We start from the raw sequence: 26,814 nt of genomic DNA on the forward strand, positions 1-26,814 counted from the left end.
GCCCACACCCCTTTTATAAATCCACACTTCCCGTGTACCAACTCCCCCCCCCCCCAATCCACCGCTCCCAAACTAATGTCCTCTCTTTTCCCACCAGCTGAAGCAGATCGTCAACAGGGTAAAATTAGCCCTTCAACAGAGTTCAAGAAATCCAAAGAAAACAAGAAAGCAGAAAGGATTAGTCTGTTACCGCAGGGCATATAAAAAGGCGAATCCAAAAAAGGCAGTCCAAGGAAAAAAGAAACTGGACAACTCTGCCTCTGCGAGTAATGTCTCACGCAGAGTGGAGCCCAAGACCTAAAACTCTTCTCTGCACCCCCAGACGAAGTTCCGGAAAAACGGCCAGTCCGTAAAGAATAAACCTTATACCAAGAGGTACACTAATGGTGACAATTAATAAAAGCAACACATTTTGAAAATGATTTGTGTATGTGTCTTTTGAGTTCTCTGATGGTACGGAGGTTGGAAGAAAGGGAAGAGACAGGTTGTGAGGAGAGAGGTATGTAAAGTCCAGGAGGGCTGGGGTCCGACTGGCAGATCGACAGTTACTCAGTAATTGGCTACAAAGACTGGGTCATGGCTCAGCACTGAAGAGGGATTTCCCTCCTTGATACTTTAACCCACAGGCGAGGAAGGAAAAAAGACTTGGTGTTTCTGTGGGGGGGAATGGGGGAGTAGGGCAGGATGGGAAAAAAAGAGAGGGGTGACATCAAGGGTTCGGTTGCTAGAACCCAGATGGGGAGACATGTGATGTGAGGGAGAGGGTGGAGTATGTGATAAAAAGTCTGATGCTGGGACGCCTGGGTGGCTCAGTCGGTTAAGCGGCTGCCTTCGGCCCAGGTCATGATCCCAGCGTCCTGGGATCGAGTCCCGCATCGGGCTCCTTGCTCGGCGGGGAGCCTGCTTCTCCCTCTGCCTCTGCCTGACACTCTGTCTGCCTGTGCTCACTCTCTCTGACAAATAAATAAATAAATAAATAAATAAAATCTTAAAAAAAAAAAAAAGTCTGATGCTGTTTTTTAATGTGTGACTGCTGACAGCTTCCAAGCTCCACCCCTCCCCCTCCTTCTGCCCCACATTTATGCAAGCTGATTAGGAACCCCGAAACTTGAGCCACACAAGTCCTAGCCCCTGTACGGGATCCCTTAGCCCAGACCTAGCCCCTAACTACCATAAGACCCCAAGCCAGTCTTCTTCCCCAGTTCTCTCGAACCAGTGTCAGTCCTGTTTGGGAGCCAGCCCAGGTCTCCCCCAGAAAGGCTCATTCTGCGAGTAACGAACCCTTTATTCCCTGTTGGTGCTCATACAGCAGCAGCAGACGCAGCATCCAAACCAAATTCGGGATGTGTGGGGAGTCTCTCTTACACCTGTGGGGAGACTACCACAAACTCATATACTTCCCAGAAACTTAATTAGTAGAATATATCTGGCAATTTACCAAAGATACCAGCGTTTCAGGAAATATGTCTTTGGTGCCGAGTGAGGGTCAGATATTGTTGTAGGACCCGGGCTTACAGTGAAGAACAAGAAGTCAAAAGCTCCCGCCGTCAGGAGCTGATGTTTTGGTGGGCTGGCAGGGAGTTGAAGGTGGGGGGGGGGAAGGGGACGGGCAGGGGGACAGCCGGCTCAAACTGTGGGCTGTGAAGAAGCCCCCGAGGAGTTGACATCTGACATCTGACATCTGAACACCAAGGTGGAGTGGGTAGTGTGGAGATTCCAAAGAAGAGGACTTAGGTAGAAGAAACAGCAAGTGGCAATATCATGAGGAAAGAACGAGGCAGCAGGCTGACCAGCAGAAGGGCCGGTGTGACTAGAGCTCAGTGAGAGAGGGGCGGAATGGAAACAAATGACTGAAACTTGAGAGGTCACCAAAGATGAGGTTGCATAGGGCCTTGTTCATAAATGTACACTTTATTATGAAGCAGAAAGTTTAAAATAGAGTTACAAAATAAAAAGAAACATTGGTCTGGATTCAAACCCAGCTCTGAAACTTCCTATCTACCTCTTGTCTTAAGAAAGTCACTCAATTTGGGGCGCCTGGGTGGCTCAGCAGGTTAAGCCTCTGCCTTCAGCTCAGGTCATGATCTCAGGGTCCTGGGATCGAGCCGCGCATCGGGCTCTCTGCTCAGCGGGGAGCCTGCTTCCCCTTCTCTCTCTGCCTGCTGCTCTGCCTACTTGTGATCTCTCTCTCTGTCAAATAAATAAAGTCTTTAAAAAAAAAAAAAAAGAAAGTCACTCAATTTGGGGCACCTGGGTGGCTCAGTGGGTTAAAGCCTCTGCCTTCGGCTCAGGTCATGATCCTAGGGTCCTGGGATCGAGCCCCGTATCGGGCTCTCCGCTTGGCAGGGAGCCTGCTTCCCCCTCTCTCTCTGCCTGCCTCTCTGCCTACTTGTGATCTCTGTCTGTCAAATGAATAAATAAAATCTTTAAGAAAGTCACTCAACTTATGTGAGCCTGTCTCCACATTTGTGAAAAGCCTATAATATCAACATCACGAAACGTTTAGGAGAATTAAATTAGATACAGTGACTGGCATATAGTCAGAAGTCAGCAAATGGTAGTTGGGAAGGTTATTAATTACCACTCTCTCAAATGCTTTTGCCTTGGACACACTTGGGAATGCTCATAACCAAATTGCCTCGTGCACCATGGCTCACTTTGGTCTCGTGTCTTTGAAAGGTTTAAAACTGCCTTTCCAGGAAGTAAGCCTCAAAGGTATTGTCAGTCAGAGAGAGTGACTCTGAGGTGAGCACCGAGGACAGGCTAAGGTGGCTTAGATACAGCTCAGCCAGAAACTTCCTTTGGCAGGCCCGGCAAACAAGGACACCTGCTAGAAGTTCCTGCTTCTAGAAAACATGGGAAAGTCATCAGTTAATAAGTGTGATGATTTAGGGGCAAGCATGGTTGAGGCTCTGACTCTCCGGTGAGTATATGCGGCAAATATTTTGCTCAATGCAGCCCAGGGAGAATAACCTAGAGGGCCCCAGCTTGGCTCTCCCTCATGCCCCAAATGCTTCCAAAGGCAGACATGGTAACCTCCCACATCAAACTTGCGGCCGGGGCTAAGTGCACTTACAGATATTTCCCATTTGGTAAGAAGGGGGAATAACATGCCGCGTGGTTCTTTTATTTGACAAATGCCATTGCTTTTACTCTGTGCTTGTAAACTTCCTGAGGGATTCCCACATATTAATACATTTAATCTACACTGTAGCTTGAGACAAAGGTACTGATATAAATACTTCTATAGAGGAGGAATCTGAATTTCTATGTTTTATACATTATTTTAGAGTCTATAGAAATGACGGAAATGTCTCCATCTCACTTTGAAAATCCTCCCTCATCCTGTTGGACCTGGGTCAGCTGTTTCTCTCAAGATTCATGTCTTTGTTCAGTTCTCTGACTTTTGTTAACATCCTCCCTTGTCTTTCCTCTATGATGAATATTTGTTCTTTTTATTTCAACTCTAATATTTTTAAGTTCAGATTTGGACTTGTTCTTTCCTATACCAACCTATTTTTGTCTCATGGATGTAGCCCCTAATCCCTGTAAAGACTTTTATTTTCTGTGGAAGACTATCTCTTTGCTCCTAATAAACCCTAAGCTGTACACTTCCCTTCTGGAAATTGGTTTAAATCAGATTTTTTAAATGTTTTTTTTTTAATTTATGAACATATTTCCCTGTGTAGGAAAAAGTAGAAAGAATCCACTTTTCAGTTGTGACAAAGCATTCAAGATAATGAAAATCAAACAGGATCTTTAAGGAGGTGAGCGATAACCTAAATAAAACACGGGTTCTTTGTATATAACATCAATGCATCAGATCTCTGTATACCTAATCAAATGCTCGTTTTAATTTAGATAAAGTTATTTCTGAAACAGACAATTTACACATAATATTTGAAAATGATAAAGGGTAAAATGGTTTTGTGTGGGGAAGTGAGGGAAGGGAGGTGGTTTTGAAGGAAGGTGAGAAATAGAAGGTATTTTTTAAGTGAGATGAGGGAGGGAAGTAGTTTGTAGGGGAAGGTGAGAACTTTCTGAGGGGACATGAAAGAAGGAAGGCCTTTTTGAGTGGAGAAGAGGGAGGTTAGCACTTTGTGAAAGGCCTTGAGGAAGGGGACCTTTGAGAGAGGAGACGAGTGAAGGGAAAAACTTTGTGAGGGAATGTGATGGAGTGAAGTCAACCGTGAGAGAAAGTGAGGAAGGGACGCACTGCTGAGGGAAGAGAAGGCCTTTGTGAGAGCAAGTGGGAGATGAGTTGAGTAGCATTTATGAGGGAAAGGAATGCCATTTTAAGGAGAGATGAGGAAAAGAAGGCCTTCATGAATGAAGTTAAGAGTGGAAAGGGCTTTGTGAGATGAGGTGAAGAAGGTTAGTACTTTGTCTGCAGAGGCGAGGAATGCTAGTCCTTTCTAAGGGGAGTTGAGGGAAAGAAGGGCTTTCTGAGGGGAAGTGAATGAAGGAAGACCCTACCGAGAGAAAGAAAAGCTTCTATGAAGGAGCATGAAGGAGGTCGGCACCTTGTGAAAGGAGGTGAGGGAGGGAAAGCTTTTGCGAAGGGACATGAGGGAGGTTAGTACCTTGTGAGCATAGGGAGAGGAGCAAAGGCCTTGTAAGGAAGGTGAGGCGGAAAATGCATTAGTGATGGATGTAAGGAAAGAAAGACATTTTCCGAGGGAGATGAGAAATTACTATTTTGTGAAGGGAGGTGAGGGAGTGGAAGCCGTTTTGAAGAGGGTAAGGGAGGGAATGTCTTTGTGAGGGAACTCGTGAGAGGTTTGTACTTTGTCAGGAGAGGTGAGAGAAGGAATGACTTCATGATGGGGGGTGAGGCAAAGAAGGCCTTAGTGCGAGAAAGGAAGGGCTTTATGTAGGGAAAGTGGGAGATAAGGGGTTTTTGTGCATTCGAGAGGGAGGCCTATGAGAGAGGAGGTGAGGGACAGTAGGCCCTTTCAAGGAAGAGGTGAAAAGGAAAGACTGTATGGGGAGGTGAGTTAGAGAACTTTGTTGAAGGAAGGTGAGGGAGGGAAGGACTTTGTGACTGGAAGCAAGGGAGATTAGAACTTTGTGAGACAAGAAGACCAAAGGAAGGTCTTTTTGAGGAGAGATGGGGAAGATTAGCACGTAGAGAGAGGGAGGAATTGAGAGGGTAGAGAAGGGAGGGAAGGCCTTTGTGATGGCAGGTGATGGAGGTAAACCAGTTCTGAGAGCAAGTCCAGCAGTGAAAGCATTAGTGAGGAAAGGAACACGCCCCCCCGTGAAGAGAGGTAAAGGAAGTTAATTCTTTATGGGGGCACATGAAGGAGAGAAGGCCTTTGACATAGGATTTGAAGATTACAGTACTTTTAGAGGGGAGGTGAAGGAAGTCAGGTCTTTGAGGAAGCAACAGAGGGAATGCTTTAGTGAGGGTTGTGAGAGAAAGGGAGAGAAGGAAGGACTTTGTGAGAGGAAGTGAAGGAAGTTAGTACTCCTGGAAGTGAAGTAAGGGAGTGAAGACCTTTGTGAGGGAAGTGAGGGAAGGAAGACCTTCGTGAGGGACAATGAGGGAAGAAAATGTCTTCCCGAGGATGGATGGTGGAGGGAAGTCCATTGGGTGGGGGGGGGTGTGAAATCCTTTTCACAAATCCTTTGTGAAGGAGGTTAGGAAGGGAAGTGTTTTGTGAGGGGAGGTGAGGAAGGGAAGTTTTCCGTGAGGGAGGTGAGAGAGATTAGTAGTTTGGGCTGGGGAGGTGGTGAAGGCATTTATGGGGGAAGGGAATGCCTTTATGAGTGGAGGTGTGAGAAGGAAGGTCTTTTGAGGGAAGATGAATAAGTGACTCAAAAGCTTAATAGCATAAGGAGCCGTTCCAGGAGCCGGAGCTGCTGATTAAGGTGATCAAGATGACAATTTCCCCAAAGCACTGAGACTTCATGGCAGAGCCCATGGGGGGAAAGCCAGTGGGGAACCTGGCCGGGATTGGTGAAGCCTTGGGCAAGAAACTGGAGGAAAGGGGCTTTGACAAGGCCTCTGTGTTCCTTGGCCAGTTTCTGGTGCTAAAGAAAGACGAAGATCTCTCCCGGGAATGGCTGAAGGACACATGCGGTGCCAACGCCAAGCAGTCCTGGGACTGCTTTGGGTGTCTTCGAGAGTGGCGCGACGCCTTCTTGTGAGGCTCTCTTTGGGAGCCCCCAGCCCCGAGCCCCGCCATAGAGTCTCCAGAGTCTGCAGCCACGTGGGGACTCCTCCCTGTCCTCTACAAAGGAAGAGATTGCTGTCGTTGTACTCACTTCTGATGTACTTCAAGGTCTTTTGGGAGTTGTCTCCCCTCATCATTTCAACTTTTTAAAAATTCCTGCTCTTGAATGCATCTCCCTTCTTCCCCTGCCAGTTTCATGTCAACAATTATCAGCTTTTCCAAGTGGATTTCTGGCCCTTCCCTCACCCCCACCCCCACTGGTCTGTTTTATCTATTTGGCTCCTTTTTTGGCAGAGTAGTCACTGTCCTTGCAAAGTTTTTTTTTTTTAATTAAATTTTTTATTTATTTTCAGCGTAACAGTATTCATTGTTTTTTTTTCACCACACCCAGTGCTCCACGCAATCCGTGCCCTCCCTAATACCCAGCACCTGGTTCCCCCAACCTCCCACCCCCCGCCCCTTCAAAACCCTCCGGTTGTTTTTCAGAGTCCATAGTCTCTCATGGTTCACCTCCCCTTCCAATTTCCCTCAACTCCCTTCTCCCCTCCATCTACCCTTGTCCCCTCTATTATTTGTTATGCTCCACAAATAAGTGAAAGTTTTTTTAAATCAATAAGTCAGTGCCCTTCATGGAAAAAAAAAAAAAAGGATAATAGCATAGGGGGGCCTGGGTGGCTCAGTCAGTTAAGTGTCTGTCTTCAGCCCAGGTCATGATCCCAGGTCCCTGGGATCGAGCCCCGCATCAGGCTCCCTGATTAGGAAGGAGCCTGCTTCTCCCTCCCCCTCTGCCGCTCCCCCTGCTTGTGCACTCACGCTCTCTCTCTCTCTCTCTCTCTCACACACACACACACACAAATAAATAAAAAAATTTTTAGAGAAAATTAAAAAATAAAAAATTAATTAAGTGTACAAAAGCTTAATAGCATGCAAAGTTGAATTCATCCAAAAGGCATTAAATGCGGTGGCGAAAACACCTTCTAAGAACAAAAGATGCACTCCTCAACGAAGAGCTAATGGTTTTGAACGTAGTGCGTGCAAAATAAAGAGTTTCACCATTCAAAGGCAGAAAAAGAAGAAAAGGGGGAGAAAAGACTGGAAATTCAAGAAAACTGAGGCAGAAAACATGCCTCCTCTGATCTCAGCCTGTGACAGGTCACGTGGACGAGTTAGTCCCCCAGCTGGTGGCATGTATTGAACACACAGGTGCTTCTGGGCGCCTTTCCTAGATGAACTCCTGCGGTCCCTTGACATGTGGTCTATCATCAGCCCGTCGTACCAATGAATAAACTCAAGCGTACACAGGGCAAAGTGAGGACCCAGAAGAAAGGAGTGACGTATGGATGCGGCACGTCGGAGTGACGCATCTACATCCCTACCCCGAAACGATGAATGCAACTTCTCTTTTCAACTGTCCGGGGAATCGTCATAAAAGCTGACCATATATGCCACCTGTGATGCTGCGATTTATAATAAAGACATACAATTTATCTTCAGCCAGTTCCTGGCACAGAGCCCCTAAAATCCTCGGAATTTCCTGTGATGATGTCTTTTATACTGCTAAAGAAGGAACGTTTGGAAAGCCTTTAGATAATCTAAGGAAAGGGGCTGGTTTGCAGGGGAACCAATCAAGTGACGAGAGGGCTGGCAACTTCACTGCGCCTCCACCAACCTCTGGGGAAGGAAGGGGGGCTGCAGGCTGAATAACTCACCAATGGCCAATGATGGAATCCGTTGTGCCATTGTAACGAAGCTGCCGTTAAACCCCAGAAGGGTGGGGGGGGGGGTGGGAGCTTGGAGACCGTCTGGGTTGGTGAACACGAGGCAGAGCGGCACGCCGCTCAGAGAGCATGGAAGCGCGGCATCCTTTCCCCGTACCTGGCCCTGTGCATCTCTTCCATCTGGCTGTTCCTCGTCTGTATCTGAAACCAAAAGCATGTGAGTTCGCTCCTTGGGGAGTCACAGACACACCAGATGGAGTTGTTGCACAGAGTCAACTTTATCGGTAAAGAGATCACAGGGAATAGCTTCCAGAGCTGTGACTCCCCAAGAGGGCCAATGGGTACTTTTTGTTTAGGGTTAGGATGGACATTGAGGTAGGGAAGCCTTGTCGTGGTATGCAGAGATGGGCACAGGGTCGCGCAAGTGCCTCAAGGAAACACGGCTGTCCATACCTCGTATGTTATGTAAATGAGGCTGAGGCTCCTCCTTGGGGGGTTCAGTAGTACAACGAGGTAAAGGTGATTGCTGGTCATTCCAGGAGCCACCCCACGGTCCATCTGTGCAGGAGCGAGGGAGGGTTTGGCTCCAACGGTCCGGGTGGTCTGGGCCCGCGGGAGGTCTTGCCAGGGCAGTCGCCATCAGCTGCGGAACTGGGGAACCTCCGACTTACAGCCAATTGGTCAGAACAGGTAACCGCCCGGACTTTTAACACCAGCGTCTAAAGTGCGAGGAGGAGGTAATGGGAACCTCTGACCTGTAGCACACGGGTAACAACCTGGGCTTGCGGCTGGAGTCTACGGTCAGGGACGGGGGGCAGTGTCCTAGGACGGAACCGTTACCCTGTGGAGGCTGCTGCTGCCTCTGGGTAGATGGCATCAGGGTTGAGACGTATCGTGGGACACCCAGCTGGCGTCCCAAGAATGGCTTGTTGGTGCGGAATCCCCCCCCCCACATACACGGGAATTGTTACCAACCTATTTAAAACTACAGAGACAACCTTCATCTATTCCAAAAAGTAAAAATATATGCGTAAAGTTAAAAATAATTTTAAAAGCAATAACTCTCTTATCATCTGGAAAATTTTAAAGGCTGCCTTAAACAACTCTTGATCCAAAGAAGATAGCCAAACTGAAATTGAAGATTATCTATAAAAGAGAGACAATGAAAACAGTAGGTATTCGGACTCCAGTAAGCAGGGTTTAGGCAGGGCTGAGAGAAAACAACTTGTGTTAATAAACATGAAAATAAAGGATTAAAGTATCCAACTCAAAAGGTTAGAAAACAAACAAAAAATAAACATAGGAAAATCAGAAAAAAAGGGAAAAGTAAAGATAAAAGCAGAAATCAATTAACTAGAAGATAATAGATGTAATAAATCCCAGACGAGGCTTTTCCAAAGAATAAAGTAGATATGTTAACTGCTGCAATCAATAAGGAGGAGAAATCACAAAAACATGAAACAAGAAAAGAAAATGGATAGATAACCACAGATTTAGAACAAATAATAAGAAATTTAAGACAATATTTTTCAAATCTGTGCAATTAAATTTAGGGACCTAGAGGAAATGTTTGATTCTCTAGGAATAATATATGAATAACCAAAACTCACTCTAGAAAAGAGAAACTCTATAAAATAAAGTTTATAAAAATTACTCCTAGAAAATAAATAGGGAATATTGTTCAAAAGCACCCACCATTGAGCTCAAATAAATTAATTTCTTAAAAAGTTGGTTTTTTAAATTTTTTTTAAAGATTCTATTTATTTATTTGACAGACAGAGATTACAAGCAGGCAGAGAGGCAGGCAGAGAGACAGAGAGGAGGAAGTAGGCTCTCTGCCAAGCAGAGAGCCCAATGCAGGACTCAAACCCAGGACCCTGAGATCATGACCTGAGCCGAAGGCAGAGGCTTAATCCACTGAGCCACCCAGGCATCCCAAAAGGTTGTTTGTTTTTTTTTAAAGCAACCCCTATAAAAAGCAGCAAGTCAACTGAATTCAGAGGAGAATTCAACCAAACCTTTAAGGTGCGGGTGACTCCAATGCTCTGTAAATTATATCAAGGCATTAAAAAAAGTAAAATTTGCAAATTTTGGTTATGAAAGATTGATACCAACAAAGCACAGAAAATATGCAATCACAGATGAATCGCACTTAAGAAAACTGTTGCAAAAATACTAGGGGCGCCTGGGTAACTCAGGTTAAAGTTTCTGCCCTCAGTTCAGTCATGATCCCAGGGTCCTGCGATCGAGTCCCACATCTGGCTCTCTGCTCAGCGGGGAGCCTGCTTCACTCTCTCTCTGCCTGCCTCTCTGTCCACTTGTGATCTCTGTCAAATAAATAAATAAAATATTTTTTAAAAAATACTAAATAAAATATAGCCAAATGTAATCTAGTTAACTCATTTAAAAATCAAAACATAACCAACCAAGTGGGGTTTATTTTTAGGGATGTAAAGATGGTTCAATATTAGAAAAGCTATGAATGTATTTCAAATTTTCATAGACCAACAGTAAAAAATCTTATATGATCATCCCTACAGATGAAGAGGGATTTTACAAAATTTAATATCCATTCTTTTTTTTTAATATCCATCCTTGCTTTGCAAAAATTTCTCAATAAAATCAGATTGGGAGATACTTCCTTAACATGACATTTCTCTATCAACCAAAAATTCAATACTATGTTCAGTGGGAAAAAATACTGGAAGTGTCCCCAATACGAAGATATGGAAAAAAACTATACCATCTTGCACCACAGTGATTTAACATTATTCTGAAGATAGACAATAAAAAGACAAGAAAAAAATATAAGTATAAATATTTAAAGGAGAAGGTAAATTTATCATTATTTGAGGATGATACAACTATTTACCTGGAAAACACAACAGAATCCAAGTGAAAAACTATTACAAATAAGAGAATGTAGTAAGTTGGCCCAGTACACAGCCGATATACAACAACAAGTTGCCTTCATTAACAAAGGCAATAACTAATAAATAAAACACCATTTACAATGACAATAACAACTGTGAAATACCCAGGAATAAGCCTAACATGAAATAGGCAAAAGAAAAAGTTCAAGAAGTTGTTAAGTGGGACAAAATAAGAATGGGACAAAATAATTTCAATACGGTATTTTATTGAACAGAGCAATGTCCAAAACACTATCATTTCAACATGTAATCAATATAAAAAATATTTATGAGATATTTTGCATTCTTTACTTATACCAAGTCTTTGAGTTTCATTGTATTTTATACTTACAAGCAGTTTGTGGTTCTCATATTGGATGGTGCATGGCGCGGATGGACGGATGAGGGGAGAGAGAGCCATGGTCACAAAATGCTGATGGGCAGGTAAGTGGGTAGATAGGTCCTTTTGTATATCTATAGGCAAAGGAACTTGACATGATCTATCAAAATTTACATAGGGGCGCCTGGGGGGCTCAATGGGTTAAGGCCTCTGCATTCGGCTCAGGTGGTGATCCCGGGGTCCTGGGATTGAGCCCCACATCGGGCTCTCTGCTCAGCGTGGAGCCTGCTTCCCCCCTCTTTCTTTGCCTGCCTCTCTGACTGCTTGTTATCTCTGTCAAGTAGATGAATAAAATCTTTTTAAAAATTTCCATATATATGTCATTTGAGCCCATAAACCACTTCTAGGAATTTATTCCAGAGGGTTTATCATAGGACATCCACTACTTTTAAGGGTTTTTTTTGTTCATTTAGGCAACTCGCATGCAGAAAAGTTGTAGATTATACTTTAACGCGTGGTATAGGAATATTCACTTTATCACATCGCTGTTTTGGTCAATGAAAATGGCAACTTGATTGTTCTAAATCCACATTTCTTTCATTATTAATTAAGCTGATTGTCCCCCATATTTTTATCATTCATTTCATTTCTTCTGATGTGAATTGTCTTTTCATGTTCTCCACTCACTTTGTTTCTATGTCCTAATGGATTGTATCTTTTAATTATTTATATAAGATTTTTAATTAGAAGTACGGGGTGTTTTCCAGCACCAGGAACCAATTCTGTAATTCTCTGAACACCAATTGAGCTTTCAACAACTTGATTCAACTCGGACACCAGTTACTGGAGTTAGCACAGTTACCCACACATTAAGGGCTCAGTCCCTCAAGACTGTCCCTTACTTAAGATGCCGCTTGGGAGTCCTAGGGGCCTCCTATACTTCGACCAACTGGGCTATAATTCGGAAGTTCCCACACCCCCTCCTCAGGCTCAGTAATTTTCTAGAAAGGTTCACGGAGCTCAGGAGTGCTTTACTTACGTTTACTTTACTTTACTTACGTTTACGTTTATTATAAAGGATGTTACAAGGGATGTAGGTGAAAAACCAAGTGGAGAGGTAGCTAGGGCAAAGTCTGAAAGCGTCCCAAGCTCGGGAGCTTCTGAAGCTCTTTAGGGGCTCAGCACCGTATTAGAATCACCATATTAGAACAAAGATGTTTTTGTCACCCAGGCAGCTCCAAGGGTTTGGGACCCTTGGACCCAACAGAGCTCTGTGTCAGGAACCGGGGACAAAAACCAGATATATGTTTGCATTATCTCACAAAAGGTATTAGGGTTTGTCGTAATAAATGGCAACGATTTTCCCCACTTAATTTGTTTTTCCTGTGGAGAAATGGAACCATCTTCCTTTGTGATCTCTTCCACGGCTCCCGCGCTCCGAGAGCAGCCCGAGCGCAGCTTCACATTCACGTCATCGGTATGACCCATCCGCTCACCGGACCTCACCTTCCAACGTCTGGTAGAAAAAAGTCCTCACTGATCACATTTTTGGTTTTTTTTGTGGTTGTTATTTTTTCTTTTTTTGGCCATTTATTCTTCCAGATGAGCTGCAAAAGCCTTTTCTCAAATTAAAAAGAAAAAAAAAGATTGTGTTCAGGTTCTAAATGCCTGAAACCTATAGATTAATCAGTCTTCCCATTCAGAAAGGTGTTGATGCAGTATTTTATCCTTGTCGCTATTGTGTTTGGGATATTTTTCCAACGCCACTTGTAGCTAGTTTTTTCCCCCTGGATTAGCAGAGTTTTATTGACTTTTGTGTTATTGATTTTACAGTTGGTAAATTGGTTCCCCTTAGCTCTAGTAGTTCTTCAGTTTGATTGTCTCGGCTTTTCCAGAAAGATACTCATATTTACATATGATCATAACTTTACCCCCTTCCTTTCTCATATTAATGCCCAACACATCTGTCTTCTGATTTATGGCTACGCTAGAATTTTAACAAAAATGTTAAATGATAGTCATGGTAAGGGGAATCCCTGCTGTTGCCCTGATCTTAATGAGAATAGTGTTTCAGCACTAAGTACTAAGTTGGCCAAATTGTTTGAAGATAGGGTTGCTTTTTTTTTTTTAATTACTTTGAGAAAATTTTCACTTTGTTTCCTAACTTAAGGTCAGGTTTAGGTATATCAGGAGTAATGCCCTGTGGAGTAAATTGGGAAATTTTCTTTCTGATGCTTGCCAGCAGACTAAATAACACTGGAACAGGACACCCGGATGGCTCAGTGGGTTAGGCTCGGCCTTCTGCCTCAGGTCATGGTCCGGGAGGCCTGGGATCGAGCCCCATACTGGCTTCTTGCTTAGCAACGAAACTGCTTCTCCCTCTGCCTGCCACTCTCCCTGCTTGTGCTTTCACTCTCTCTCACACACAAGTAAATAAATAAAATCTTCCAAAAAATAAAAAAAATAAATAACACTGGAACATCTCTGCTGCAAAGTTTAACAGAATGAATACGACTAGTATCTATGGTAAGGCACATCTTTGATTCTATTTCTTCTCTGTTTACTGACTGATCATTTTCCTCTTGAGTTGCTCGTGTTATTCTCCACACTCTTCTAGAAAGGTGCCCGTCCCATGGTCATAAGACCACAGAGAGTACTATCGTGAATTTTTAAAATATCCTCCATACTTTTATATCTGTTGTTAGATTTTCTTCTCAGGCATAAGGTTGTCTACATGAATTTTTCTTCTTTGTCTGTATTGTTGGTCCTTTCAAAGAACCAGATCTTCGCCTCCTGGCCCTATTCTACCTGGGTTTTTCATGCTGCTGCGTTAATCGTTATTCGTTCCCCTTTCTGTTTTCTTTTTGTGTTTCTGTTGTCATTTTCATAGCTCCTGGACTTGAATGCTTAATCAATTCATACCGAACCCTTTTTTGTTAATTAATTTAACCATTCATACCAAACACTTTTTTATTAATTAATTAAACCATTTAAGGTTGCTATTTATCTTATGCCTTTGACTTTGGCTACATCTCATAGATTTATTCTCTGTTTAGTGATTTGATATCAGGGTCATGGTAAGCTTCTTAAAAATCAGTTTTTTTTCATCATTGGAATATGTCGCATTATGGTATTTGTATAGTCCATGAACATTAAAAAATAAACCTTGTCCATAAAACACAGCATGTCTGGACTCTCTACAGGAAATTTATTATTTTTTACAGGAAATTATTTTTATATCTTCTTGGGCTTGGGTATCTGGAGTTGAAAAAAAGAATTTCAGCGTGAGTTTAATTTATATTTCTCAAGGTATCGGTGAAATTGATCATCTCTTCTTATGTTTAAAAACCACTTGTAGTTCTCTTTCTGTGAATTTCTGTTCACTTCCTTGGTTCATTTTTCTATTCCATTGTTGTTGATAATTTTCAAGAAGCATCAGTTACATTAACAATCAAAAAACAGTTAAAATAGATATATACACCCCTCACATACTTATGTATCAATCTACCAATGGAGTGAGTTATTATGTGGTGAATTACCTTCTTTCAGTCCTTCATTCAACCTATATTTACCAAGCACCTACCAATGTCACGTGGACAAAACAGACAAAATCTCTGGCCTCACGGAGACAGGGAAAAAAAGAAGTTAAAAATCTTCTGTATATGTGATTTCAAGTAGTGATAAGTGCTAAGGGAAAAAAGGCAGAGAGAGTGGTGAGTCACAGTGTGATATCTTTTTAACAGGGGTTTTGTGTCTTTGTTTCTTTGTTTTCTTTCTGTATGTTTACGTGTGTACGTGCTCATGTGAATTGGTCTTTTCCAGGTTGATGTCAGCCATATTGATTTTAAAGAATGAATCGGTACACTTGCCATCTTTTTCTGTGCTCTTTAACCTTTTAATAACACGGCGATATTTTGTTTCTTCAAGTTTTAATGAAATAATCTGGAGCTGATTTCTCCTCTTTGGACTAAATCTTTGGCCACCAATTTAATTTCCCCTTTTGTTTCACTATAAACAGACTTCCTATTTCCTCTTAGTCATTTTTGGAAATTAACATTGCCCTAGAAAATCGCCATTTTTCCGGATTCAAAATTTCAAAATTTCTTTGCATTTTAAAAATTTATTTTTCATCCTCTCTGTCCTTCAAAATCCTATTTGCATTGTATCTTTGTATCTCAGTTGAACTACCAATTAATTCACTGTGCACACAGATTCTGTGGGAATTGGGAGTTGGGACAGGACACCGTGGGAACATATTGGCTGTGCTCTATGATGTCTGCCCTTCCAATGGGGAAGCTCGGCCAGGTGGGGGCCAGAATCCTCTCAAGGGTTCACTTACTCTCATGTCTTCAGTCTGTCTGGGATGACTGGAAGGCTGGGCTCTGTGGACCATCTACCCAGAGGCAGCAGCAGCCTCCACAGGGTAACGGTTCCGTCCTAGGACACTGCCCCCCGTCCCTGACCGTAGACTCCAGCCGCAAGCCCAGGTTGTTACCCGTGTGCTACAGGTCAGAGGTTCCCATTACCTCCTCCTCGCACTTTAGACGCTGGTGTTAAAAGTCCGGGCGGTTACCTGTTCTGACCAATTGGCTGTAAGTCGGAGGTTCCCCAGTTCCGCAGCTGATGGCGACTGCCCTGGCAAGACCTCCCGCGGGCCCAGACCACCCGGACCGTTGGAGCCAAACCCTCCCTCGCTCCTGCACAGATGGACCGTGGGGTGGCTCCTGGAATGACCAGCAATCACCTTTACCTCGTTGTACTACTGAACCCCCCAAGGAGGAGCCTCAGCCTCATTTACATAACATACGAGGTATGGACAGCCGTGTTTCCTTGAGGCACTTGCGCGACCCTGTGCCCATCTCTGCATACCACGACAAGGCTTCCCTACCTCAATGTCCATCCTAACCCTAAACAAAAAGTACCCATTGGCCCTCTTGGGGAGTCACAGCTCTGGAAGCTATTCCCTGTGATCTCTTTACCGATAAAGTTGACTCTGTGCAACAACTCCATCTGGTGTGTCTGTGACTCCCCAAGGAGCGAACTCACATGCTTTTGGTTTCAGATACAGACGAGGAACAGCCAGATGGAAGAGATGCACAGGGCCAGGTACGGGGAAAGGATGCCGCGCTTCCATGCTCTCTGAGCGGCGTGCCGCTCTGCCTCGTGTTCACCAACCCAGACGGTCTCCAAGCTCCCACCCCCCCCCCCACCCTTCTGGGGTTTAACGGCAGCTTCGTTACAATGGCACAACGGATTCCATCATTGGCCATTGGTGAGTTATTCAGCCTGCAGCCCCCCTTCCTTCCCCAGAGGTTGGTGGAGGCGCAGTGAAGTTGCCAGCCCTCTCGTCACTTGATTGGTTCCCCTGCAAACCAGCCCCTTTCCTTAGATTATCTAAAGGCTTTCCAAACGTTCCTTCTTTAGCAGTATAAAAGACATCATCACAGGAAATTCCGAGGATTTTAGGGGCTCTGTGCCAGGAACTGGCTGAAGATAAATTGTATGTCTTTATTATAAATCGCAGCATCACAGGTGGCATATATGGTCAGCTTTTATGACGATTCCCCGGACAGTTGAAAAGAGAAGTTGCATTCATCGTTTCGGGGTAGGGATGTAGATGCGTCACTCCGACGTGCCGCATCCATACGTCACTCCTTTCTTCTGGGTCCTCACTTTGCCCTGTGTACGCTTGAGTTTATTCATTGGTACGACGGGCTGATGATAGACCACATGTCAAGGGACCGCAGGAGTTCATCTAGGAAAGGCGCCCAGAAGCACCTGTGTGTTCAATACATGCCACCAGCTGGGGGACTAACTCGTCCACGTGACCTGTCACAGGCTGAGATCAGAGGAGGCATGTTTTCTGCCTCAGTTTTCTTGAATTTCCAGTCTTTTCTCCCCCTTTTCTTCTTTTTCTGCCTTTGAATGGTGAAACTCTTTATTTTGCACGCACTACGTTCAAAACCATTAGCTCTTCGTTGAGGAGTGCATCTTTTGTTCTTAGAAGGTGTTTTCGCCACCGCATTTAATGCCTTTTGGATGAATTCAACTTTGCATGCTATTAAGCTTTTGTACACTTAATTAATTTTTTATTTTTTAATTTTCTCTAAAAATTTTTTTATTTATTTGTGTGTGTGTGTGTGTGAGAGAGAGAGAGAGAGAGAGAGCGTGAGTGCACAAGCAGGGGGAGCGGCAGAGGGGGAGGGAGAAGCAGGCTCCTTCCTAATCAGGGAGCCTGATGCGGGGCTCGATCCCAGGGACCTGGGATCATGACCTGGGCTGAAGACAGACACTTAACTGACTGAGCCACCCAGGCCCCCCTATGCTATTATCCTTTTTTTTTTTTTTCCATGAAGGGCACTGACTTATTGATTTAAAAAAACTTTCACTTATTTGTGGAGCATAACAAATAATAGAGGGGACAAGGGTAGATGGAGGGGAGAAGGGAGTTGAGGGAAATTGGAAGGGGAGGTGAACCATGAGAGACTATGGACTCTGAAAAACAACCGGAGGGTTTTGAAGGGGCGGGGGGTGGGAGGTTGGGGGAACCAGGTGCTGGGTATTAGGGAGGGCACGGATTGCGTGGAGCACTGGGTGTGGTGAAAAAAAAACAATGAATACTGTTACGCTGAAAATAAATAAAAAATTTAATTAAAAAAAAAAAACTTTGCAAGGACAGTGACTACTCTGCCAAAAAAGGAGCCAAATAGATAAAACAGACCAGTGGGGGTGGGGGTGAGGGAAGGGCCAGAAATCCACTTGGAAAAGCTGATAATTGTTGACATGAAACTGGCAGGGGAAGAAGGGAGATGCATTCAAGAGCAGGAATTTTTAAAAAGTTGAAATGATGAGGGGAGACAACTCCCAAAAGACCTTGAAGTACATCAGAAGTGAGTACAACGACAGCAATCTCTTCCTTTGTAGAGGACAGGGAGGAGTCCCCACGTGGCTGCAGACTCTGGAGACTCTATGGCGGGGCTCGGGGCTGGGGGCTCCCAAAGAGAGCCTCACAAGAAGGCGTCGCGCCACTCTCGAAGACACCCAAAGCAGTCCCAGGACTGCTTGGCGTTGGCACCGCATGTGTCCTTCAGCCATTCCCGGGAGAGATCTTCGTCTTTCTTTAGCACCAGAAACTGGCCAAGGAACACAGAGGCCTTGTCAAAGCCCCTTTCCTCCAGTTTCTTGCCCAAGGCTTCACCAATCCCGGCCAGGTTCCCCACTGGCTTTCCCCCCATGGGCTCTGCCATGAAGTCTCAGTGCTTTGGGGAAATTGTCATCTTGATCACCTTAATCAGCAGCTCCGGCTCCTGGAACGGCTCCTTATGCTATTAAGCTTTTGAGTCACTTATTCATCTTCCCTCAAAAGACCTTCCTTCTCACACCTCCACTCATAAAGGCATTCCCTTCCCCCATAAATGCCTTCACCACCTCCCCAGCCCAAACTACTAATCTCTCTCACCTCCCTCACGGAAAACTTCCCTTCCTCACCTCCCCTCACAAAACACTTCCCTTCCTAACCTCCTTCACAAAGGATTTGTGAAAAGGATTTCACACCCCCCCCCACCCAATGGACTTCCCTCCACCATCCATCCTCGGGAAGACATTTTCTTCCCTCATTGTCCCTCACGAAGGTCTTCCTTCCCTCACTTCCCTCACAAAGGTCTTCACTCCCTTACTTCACTTCCAGGAGTACTAACTTCCTTCACTTCCTCTCACAAAGTCCTTCCTTCTCTCCCTTTCTCTCACAACCCTCACTAAAGCATTCCCTCTGTTGCTTCCTCAAAGACCTGACTTCCTTCACCTCCCCTCTAAAAGTACTGTAATCTTCAAATCCTATGTCAAAGGCCTTCTCTCCTTCATGTGCCCCCATAAAGAATTAACTTCCTTTACCTCTCTTCACGGGGGGGCGTGTTCCTTTCCTCACTAATGCTTTCACTGCTGGACTTGCTCTCAGAACTGGTTTACCTCCATCACCTGCCATCACAAAGGCCTTCCCTCCCTTCTCTACCCTCTCAATTCCTCCCTCTCTCTACGTGCTAATCTTCCCCATCTCTCCTCAAAAAGACCTTCCTTTGGTCTTCTTGTCTCACAAAGTTCTAATCTCCCTTGCTTCCAGTCACAAAGTCCTTCCCTCCCTCACCTTCCTTCAACAAAGTTCTCTAACTCACCTCCCCATACAGTCTTTCCTTTTCACCTCTTCCTTGAAAGGGCCTACTGTCCCTCACCTCCTCTCTCATAGGCCTCCCTCTCGAATGCACAAAAACCCCTTATCTCCCACTTTCCCTACATAAAGCCCTTCCTTTCTCGCACTAAGGCCTTCTTTGCCTCACCCCCCATCATGAAGTCATTCCTTCTCTCACCTCTCCTGACAAAGTACAAACCTCTCACGAGTTCCCTCACAAAGACATTCCCTCCCTTACCCTCTTCAAAACGGCTTCCACTCCCTCACCTCCCTTCACAAAATAGTAATTTCTCATCTCCCTCGGAAAATGTCTTTCTTTCCTTACATCCATCACTAATGCATTTTCCGCCTCACCTTCCTTACAAGGCCTTTGCTCCTCTCCCTATGCTCACAAGGTACTAACCTCCCTCATGTCCCTTCGCAAAAGCTTTCCCTCCCTCACCTCCTTTCACAAGGTGCCGACCTCCTTCATGCTCCTTCATAGAAGCTTTTCTTTCTCTCGGTAGGGTCTTCCTTCATTCACTTCCCCTCAGAAAGCCCTTCTTTCCCTCAACTCCCCTTAGAAAGGACTAGCATTCCTCGCCTCTGCAGACAAAGTACTAACCTTCTTCACCTCATCTCACAAAGCCCTTTCCACTCTTAACTTCATTCATGAAGGCCTTCTTTTCCTCATCTCTCCTTAAAATGGCATTCCTTTCCCTCATAAATGCTACTCAACTCATCTCCCACTTGCTCTCACAAAGGCCTTCTCTTCCCTCAGCAGTGCGTCCCTTCCTCACTTTCTCTCACGGTTGACTTCACTCCATCACATTCCCTCACAAAGTTTTTCCCTTCACTCGTCTCCTCTCTCAAAGGTCCCCTTCCTCAAGGCCTTTCACAAAGTGCTAACCTCCCTCTTCTCCACTCAAAAAGGCCTTCCTTCTTTCATGTCCCCTCAGAAAGTTCTCACCTTCCCCTACAAACTACTTCCCTCCCTCATCTCACTTAAAAAATACCTTCTATTTCTCACCTTCCTTCAAAACCACCTCCCTTCCCTCACTTCCCCACACAAAACCATTTTACCCTTTATCATTTTCAAATATTATGTGTAAATTGTCTGTTTCAGAAATAACTTTATCTAAATTAAAACGAGCATTTGATTAGGTATACAGAGATCTGATGCATTGATGTTATATACAAAGAACCCGTGTTTTATTTAGGTTATCGCTCACCTCCTTAAAGATCCTGTTTGATTTTCATTATCTTGAATGCTTTGTCACAACTGAAAAGTGGATTCTTTCTACTTTTTCCTACACAGGGAAATATGTTCATAAATTAAAAAAAAAACATTTAAAAAATCTGATTTAAACCAATTTCCAGAAGGGAAGTGTACAGCTTAGGGTTTATTAGGAGCAAAGAGATAGTCTTCCACAGAAAATAAAAGTCTTTACAGGGATTAGGGGCTACATCCATGAGACAAAAATAGGTTGGTATAGGAAAGAACAAGTCCAAATCTGAACTTAAAAATATTAGAGTTGAAATAAAAAGAACAAATATTCATCATAGAGGAAAGACAAGGGAGGATGTTAACAAAAGTCAGAGAACTGAACAAAGACATGAATCTTGAGAGAAACAGCTGACCCAGGTCCAACAGGATGAGGGAGGATTTTCAAAGTGAGATGGAGACATTTCCGTCATTTCTATAGACTCTAAAATAATGTATAAAACATAGAAATTCAGATTCCTCCTCTATAGAAGTATTTATATCAGTACCTTTGTCTCAAGCTACAGTGTAGATTAAATGTATTAATATGTGGGAATCCCTCAGGAAGTTTACAAGCACAGAGTAAAAGCAATGGCATTTGTCAAATAAAAGAACCACGCGGCATGTTATTCCCCCTTCTTACCAAATGGGAAATATCTGTAAGTGCACTTAGCCCCGGCCGCAAGTTTGATGTGGGAGGTTACCATGTCTGCCTTTGGAAGCATTTGGGGCATGAGGGAGAGCCAAGCTGGGGCCCTCTAGGTTATTCTCCCTGGGCTGCATTGAGCAAAATATTTGCCGCATATACTCACCGGAGAGTCAGAGCCTCAACCATGCTTGCCCCTAAATCATCACACTTATTAACTGATGACTTTCCCATGTTTTCTAGAAGCAGGAACTTCTAGCAGGTGTCCTTGTTTGCCGGGCCTGCCAAAGGAAGTTTCTGGCTGAGCTGTATCTAAGCCACCTTAGCCTGTCCTCGGTGCTCACCTCAGAGTCACTCTCTCTGACTGACAATACCTTTGAGGCTTACTTCCTGGAAAGGCAGTTTTAAACCTTTCAAAGACACGAGACCAAAGTGAGCCATGGTGCACGAGGCAATTTGGTTATGAGCATTCCCAAGTGTGTCCAAGGCAAAAGCATTTGAGAGAGTGGTAATTAATAACCTTCCCAACTACCATTTGCTGACTTCTGACTATATGCCAGTCACTGTATCTAATTTAATTCTCCTAAACGTTTCGTGATGTTGATATTATAGGCTTTTCACAAATGTGGAGACAGGCTCACATAAGTTGAGTGACTTTCTTAAAGATTTTATTTATTCATTTGACAGACAGAGATCACAAGTAGGCAGAGAGGCAGGCAGAGAGAGAGGGGGAAGCAGGCTCCCTGCCAAGCGGAGAGCCCGATACGGGGCTCGATCCCAGGACCCTAGGATCATGACCTGAGCCGAAGGCAGAGGCTTTAACCCACTGAGCCACCCAGGTGCCCCAAATTGAGTGACTTTCTTTTTTTTTTTTTTTAAAGACTTTATTTATTTGACAGAGAGAGAGATCACAAGTAGGCAGAGCAGCAGGCAGAGAGAGAAGGGGAAGCAGGCTCCCCGCTGAGCAGAGAGCCCGATGCGCGGCTCGATCCCAGGACCCTGAGATCATGACCTGAGCTGAAGGCAGAGGCTTAACCTGCTGAGCCACCCAGGCGCCCCAAATTGAGTGACTTTCTTAAGACAAGAGGTAGATAGGAAGTTTCAGAGCTGGGTTTGAATCCAGACCAATGTTTCTTTTTATTTTGTAACTCTATTTTAAACTTTCTGCTTCATAATAAAGTGTACATTTATGAACAAGGCCCTATGCAACCTCATCTTTGGTGACCTCTCAAGTTTCAGTCATTTGTTTCCATTCCGCCCCTCTCTCACTGAGCTCTAGTCACACCGGCCCTTCTGCTGGTCAGCCTGCTGCCTCGTTCTTTCCTCATGATATTGCCACTTGCTGTTTCTTCTACCTAAGTCCTCTTCTTTGGAATCTCCACACTACCCACTCCACCTTGGTGTTCAGATGTCAGATGTCAGATGTCAACTCCTCGGGGGCTTCTTCACAGCCCACAGTTTGAGCCGGCTGTCCCCCTGCCCGTCCCCTTCCCCCCCCCCACCTTCAACTCCCTGCCAGCCCACCAAAACATCAGCTCCTGACGGCGGGAGCTTTTGACTTCTTGTTCTTCACTGTAAGCCCGGGTCCTACAACAATATCTGACCCTCACTCGGCACCAAAGACATATTTCCTGAAACGCTGGTATCTTTGGTAAATTGCCAGATATATTCTACTAATTAAGTTTCTGGGAAGTATATGAGTTTGTGGTAGTCTCCCCACAGGTGTAAGAGAGACTCCCCACACATCCCGAATTTGGTTTGGATGCTGCGTCTGCTGCTGCTGTATGAGCACCAACAGGGAATAAAGGGTTCGTTACTCGCAGAATGAGCCTTTCTGGGGGAGACCTGGGCTGGCTCCCAAACAGGACTGACACTGGTTCGAGAGAACTGGGGAAGAAGACTGGCTTGGGGTCTTATGGTAGTTAGGGGCTAGGTCTGGGCTAAGGGATCCCGTACAGGGGCTAGGACTTGTGTGGCTCAAGTTTCGGGGTTCCTAATCAGCTTGCATAAATGTGGGGCAGAAGGAGGGGGAGGGGTGGAGCTTGGAAGCTGTCAGCAGTCACACATTAAAAAACAGCATCAGACTTTTTTTTTTTTTTAAGATTTTATTTATTTATTTATTTATTTATTTGTCAGAGAGAGTGAGCACAGGCAGACAGAGTGTCAGGCAGAGGCAGAGGGAGAAGCAGGCTCCCCGCCGAGCAAGGAGCCCGATGCGGGACTCGATCCCAGGACGCTGGGATCATGACCTGGGCCGAAGGCAGCCGCTTAACCGACTGAGCCACCCAGGCGTCCCAGCATCAGACTTTTTATCACATACTCCACCCTCTCCCTCACATCACATGTCTCCCCATCTGGGTTCTAGCAACCGAACCCTTGATGTCACCCCTCTCTTTTTTTCCCATCCTGCCCTACTCCCCCATTCCCCCCCACAGAAACACCAAGTCTTTTTTCCTTCCTCGCCTGTGGGTTAAAGTATCAAGGAGGGAAATCCCTCTTCAGTGCTGAGCCATGACCCAGTCTTTGTAGCCAATTACTGAGTAACTGTCGATCTGCCAGTCGGACCCCAGCCCTCCTGGACTTTACATACCTCTCTCCTCACAACCTGTCTCTTCCCTTTCTTCCAACCTCCGTACCATCAGAGAACTCAAAAGACACATACACAAATCATTTTCAAAATGTGTTGCTTTTATTAATTGTCACCATTAGTGTACCTCTTGGTATAAGGTTTATTCTTTACGGACTGGCCGTTTTTCCGGAACTTCGTCTGGGGGTGCAGAGAAGAGTTTTAGGTCTTGGGCTCCACTCTGCGTGAGACATTACTCGCAGAGGCAGAGTTGTCCAGTTTCTTTTTTCCTTGGACTGCCTTTTTTGGATTCGCCTTTTTATATGCCCTGCGGTAACAGACTAATCCTTTCTGCTTTCTTGTTTTCTTTGGATTTCTTGAACTCTGTTGAAGGGCTAATTTTACCCTGTTGACGATCTGCTTCAGCTGGTGGGAAAAGAGAGGACATTAGTTTGGGAGCGGTGGATTGGGGGGGGGGGGAGTTGGTACACGGGAAGTGTGGATTTATAAAAGGGGTGTGGGCTGAGGAGAGACTTTGTCCCAGACAAGGACAGGTGGGAGGGAGTCTTGGGGGTGTAGAGGAGGACCACAGGTTGTGTGATCTGACCTTTTCAATGTCTTCCATGTTGGGTTGACAGGGTTTCTTCTGATTCATCCTCTGTCTGTTGCTTGTAGTTGGCTGGTTAATGCTTGTGATTGGTGGTTCTGGATCTGTGCTGGGCTCTTGTGGTTTCCCACTCACCTCTGCCACGTCTAAGTCAACATTGTCCTGACCACCAGTTCTCCTGATCTCCCTATATATACTCTCTCTAGTACAATGAAGAGGCATACCTTTTGGCTTCCTCTAGTCACCAAGAAACTCCTCCTAGACAGTGGTAGTGGTGGGATGACTCGGACTGACATCACAATGCACCAGCCCAGCCCATCTGCGTGCAGGGAGAGGGGGGTAAAATGCGAGGGAGGGCCAAATTATCTTGTTAGAGTAAGGGGGACTTACCTCAACTCCCGCTAAAGAGCCTTCCCAAAGTGATCTTTCGACTTTCCTCATCTCCCTTGATTCATCTGTGGTGGATCACATGGCAGAGAGGGGGTGTTTCCTCCAAGCTCTTCCCCATGACCACACTACTGAGTGGTTTGTTCCGTTCTCCCCCACCCTCCATCACTACCTGTTCCTTTGTTTGCTTTCTAAAGCTGAAACATTTCACATTTATTACTGAACCAACCTACTGGTGCAGAGGGGTAGTAACAGAAAAATCATTTCCCTGAGAAAACATGTCTATTGGCCAGGGAGGAAGGATGTTCACAGAGTGATAGGATAGAACACAGGATCTTCACGCAGCTTAATTAAATATGTGTGCCAGTTAGGTGTGTCATCTCATGATGTGTGATGCCTTGTGGACCCAGCCCGGTTCTTCTCCAGTGCTCCTCTTGGAGTTGGACCTGATTTGATCACCAGTTTTCATCTGAATCCCCTGGGGGAATGGGACAGTTCTGCTTTTGTTTCTTGGCCAGGAATCGTTTGATTCTGAAAGTCTTGTGAGAAGACGTGGCCAGAAACGTCCACACACAGCAGGACGGTGGCAAAAAAGAGAAAGGCCTACCTTGTTTTTGTCTTACCTAAAATTCCTCCTTATCTTGTTACATCTTACCTAAAATTCCTCTAAGCGAATGAGGTTCTGCGTAAGTCTCAACAGAGATGTTTCTCGTGCCCCTTCCCACCAACAATGTTCTTCAGACCATTCACTATTTGGCAACTATCAGGCAACTTTCCCAGTGTGTGTGTGTGTGTGTGTGTGTGTGTGTGTGTGTGTGTGTTTATCTATGTGTATGTGGTTACTGGATACACTTTGGGGAGGCCTATATTTGTAAGTTTCTTCTTCCAGGGAGCCTCAAATCAGTATCATCAGTGTTACAGGCCTCTCCCGTGGCCATGGTTGAATTAATCCCTTGGCTATGCCACGGGATTACAATGAGGATTATATGCCCTACATATGACCCTACAAATGAGGATTAGGGTCTTTTTTGGTCATAGAGGTAGGAGCAGTGGCATCTTGTAAGTGTCTTAGTGTATTAATCGGGGTTCTCCAGAGAGACAGAAACAATATATGAGGAATTATCTCCTGTGATTATGGAGGCTGAAAAGCCCCACAATATGCTATTTGCTATTTCCTGGAGGCCCAGGAAAGCCAGTGGTATGACTCAGTTCAAGTCTGAAGGCCTGAGACCCAGGAGAGCTGATGATGTGAATCCAGGTCCAGAGGCAGGAGAATGTGTGATGAGAGGTCTCAGCTGTCGCAGTAAGACAGAAAAAAAGGCGTGTAAGTTTCTCTTCCCTCTGCCTTCTGTTCTGATCAGGCGCGCAACAGATTGGGTAATGCGCACCCGCACTGGGGAGGGCAGTCGACTCTACTGAGTCCACCGGTTCAAACGCTGGTCTCATCTGAGAACACCTTCACAGGCACACCCAGAAATAACATTTAATCTGGACACCCCACTGCCAGTCAAGGTGAACAAAATGAACCATCACAAGATGGGTCACACATCACACATCACAAGGGTCATCACAAGTTGGTGTTAAATTGACACCCGTACACATATCCTCAAACCATACTTAATCTCAAATGAAGACAATAACAAGGTCATAATTCCCATTAACATGGTACAACTATCCTGGATAAAGTAAAAAATGCACTAACTCCTTCCCCAAAAGAGGAGTTAAAGTCCTTGAGTGATGATGTTTACTCTTCTTCTCGATACCTCATAACTTAGGTACTATGATTTAAAAGTAACAAAACGTGGGGTGCCTGGCTGGCTCAGTCCGTCAAGCGTCTGTCTGTGTCTCAGGTCATGATCCTGGAGTCCTGGGATGGAGCCCCGCTCAGCAGAGAGCCTGTTTCTCCCTCTCTCTCTGCCCCTTCCCCTGCTCACTCCCTTTCTCTCTCTCAAATAAATAAATAAATAAATAATCTTAAAAAAAAAAAAAAACAAATAAAAGTTACACAACTTAAGTACTATGATATAAAATCAA

The 26,814-nt window shown here is 44.8% G+C and overlaps 2 pseudogenes across 2 annotated transcripts; one reads left to right on the forward strand and one right to left on the reverse strand.

Moving 5' to 3' along the window:
* The first annotated feature begins 5,883 nt into the window (after nt 1–5,883).
* Nucleotides 5,884–6,153, forward strand: LOC308359967 (barrier-to-autointegration factor-like; annotated as a pseudogene). The gene has a single exon. The product of its transcript is annotated as a barrier-to-autointegration factor-like (transcript).
* Nucleotides 6,154–18,156: 12,003 nt separating this feature from the next.
* On the reverse strand, nt 18,157–18,426 carry LOC308336963 (barrier-to-autointegration factor-like; annotated as a pseudogene). The gene has a single exon. The product of its transcript is annotated as a barrier-to-autointegration factor-like (transcript).
* Nucleotides 18,427–26,814: the final 8,388 nt, after the last annotated feature.

This window comes from Martes martes (genome assembly GCF_963455335.1).
Source record: "Martes martes genome assembly, chromosome: X".
In the NCBI taxonomy this organism is placed as follows: domain Eukaryota; kingdom Metazoa; phylum Chordata; class Mammalia; order Carnivora; family Mustelidae; genus Martes; species Martes martes.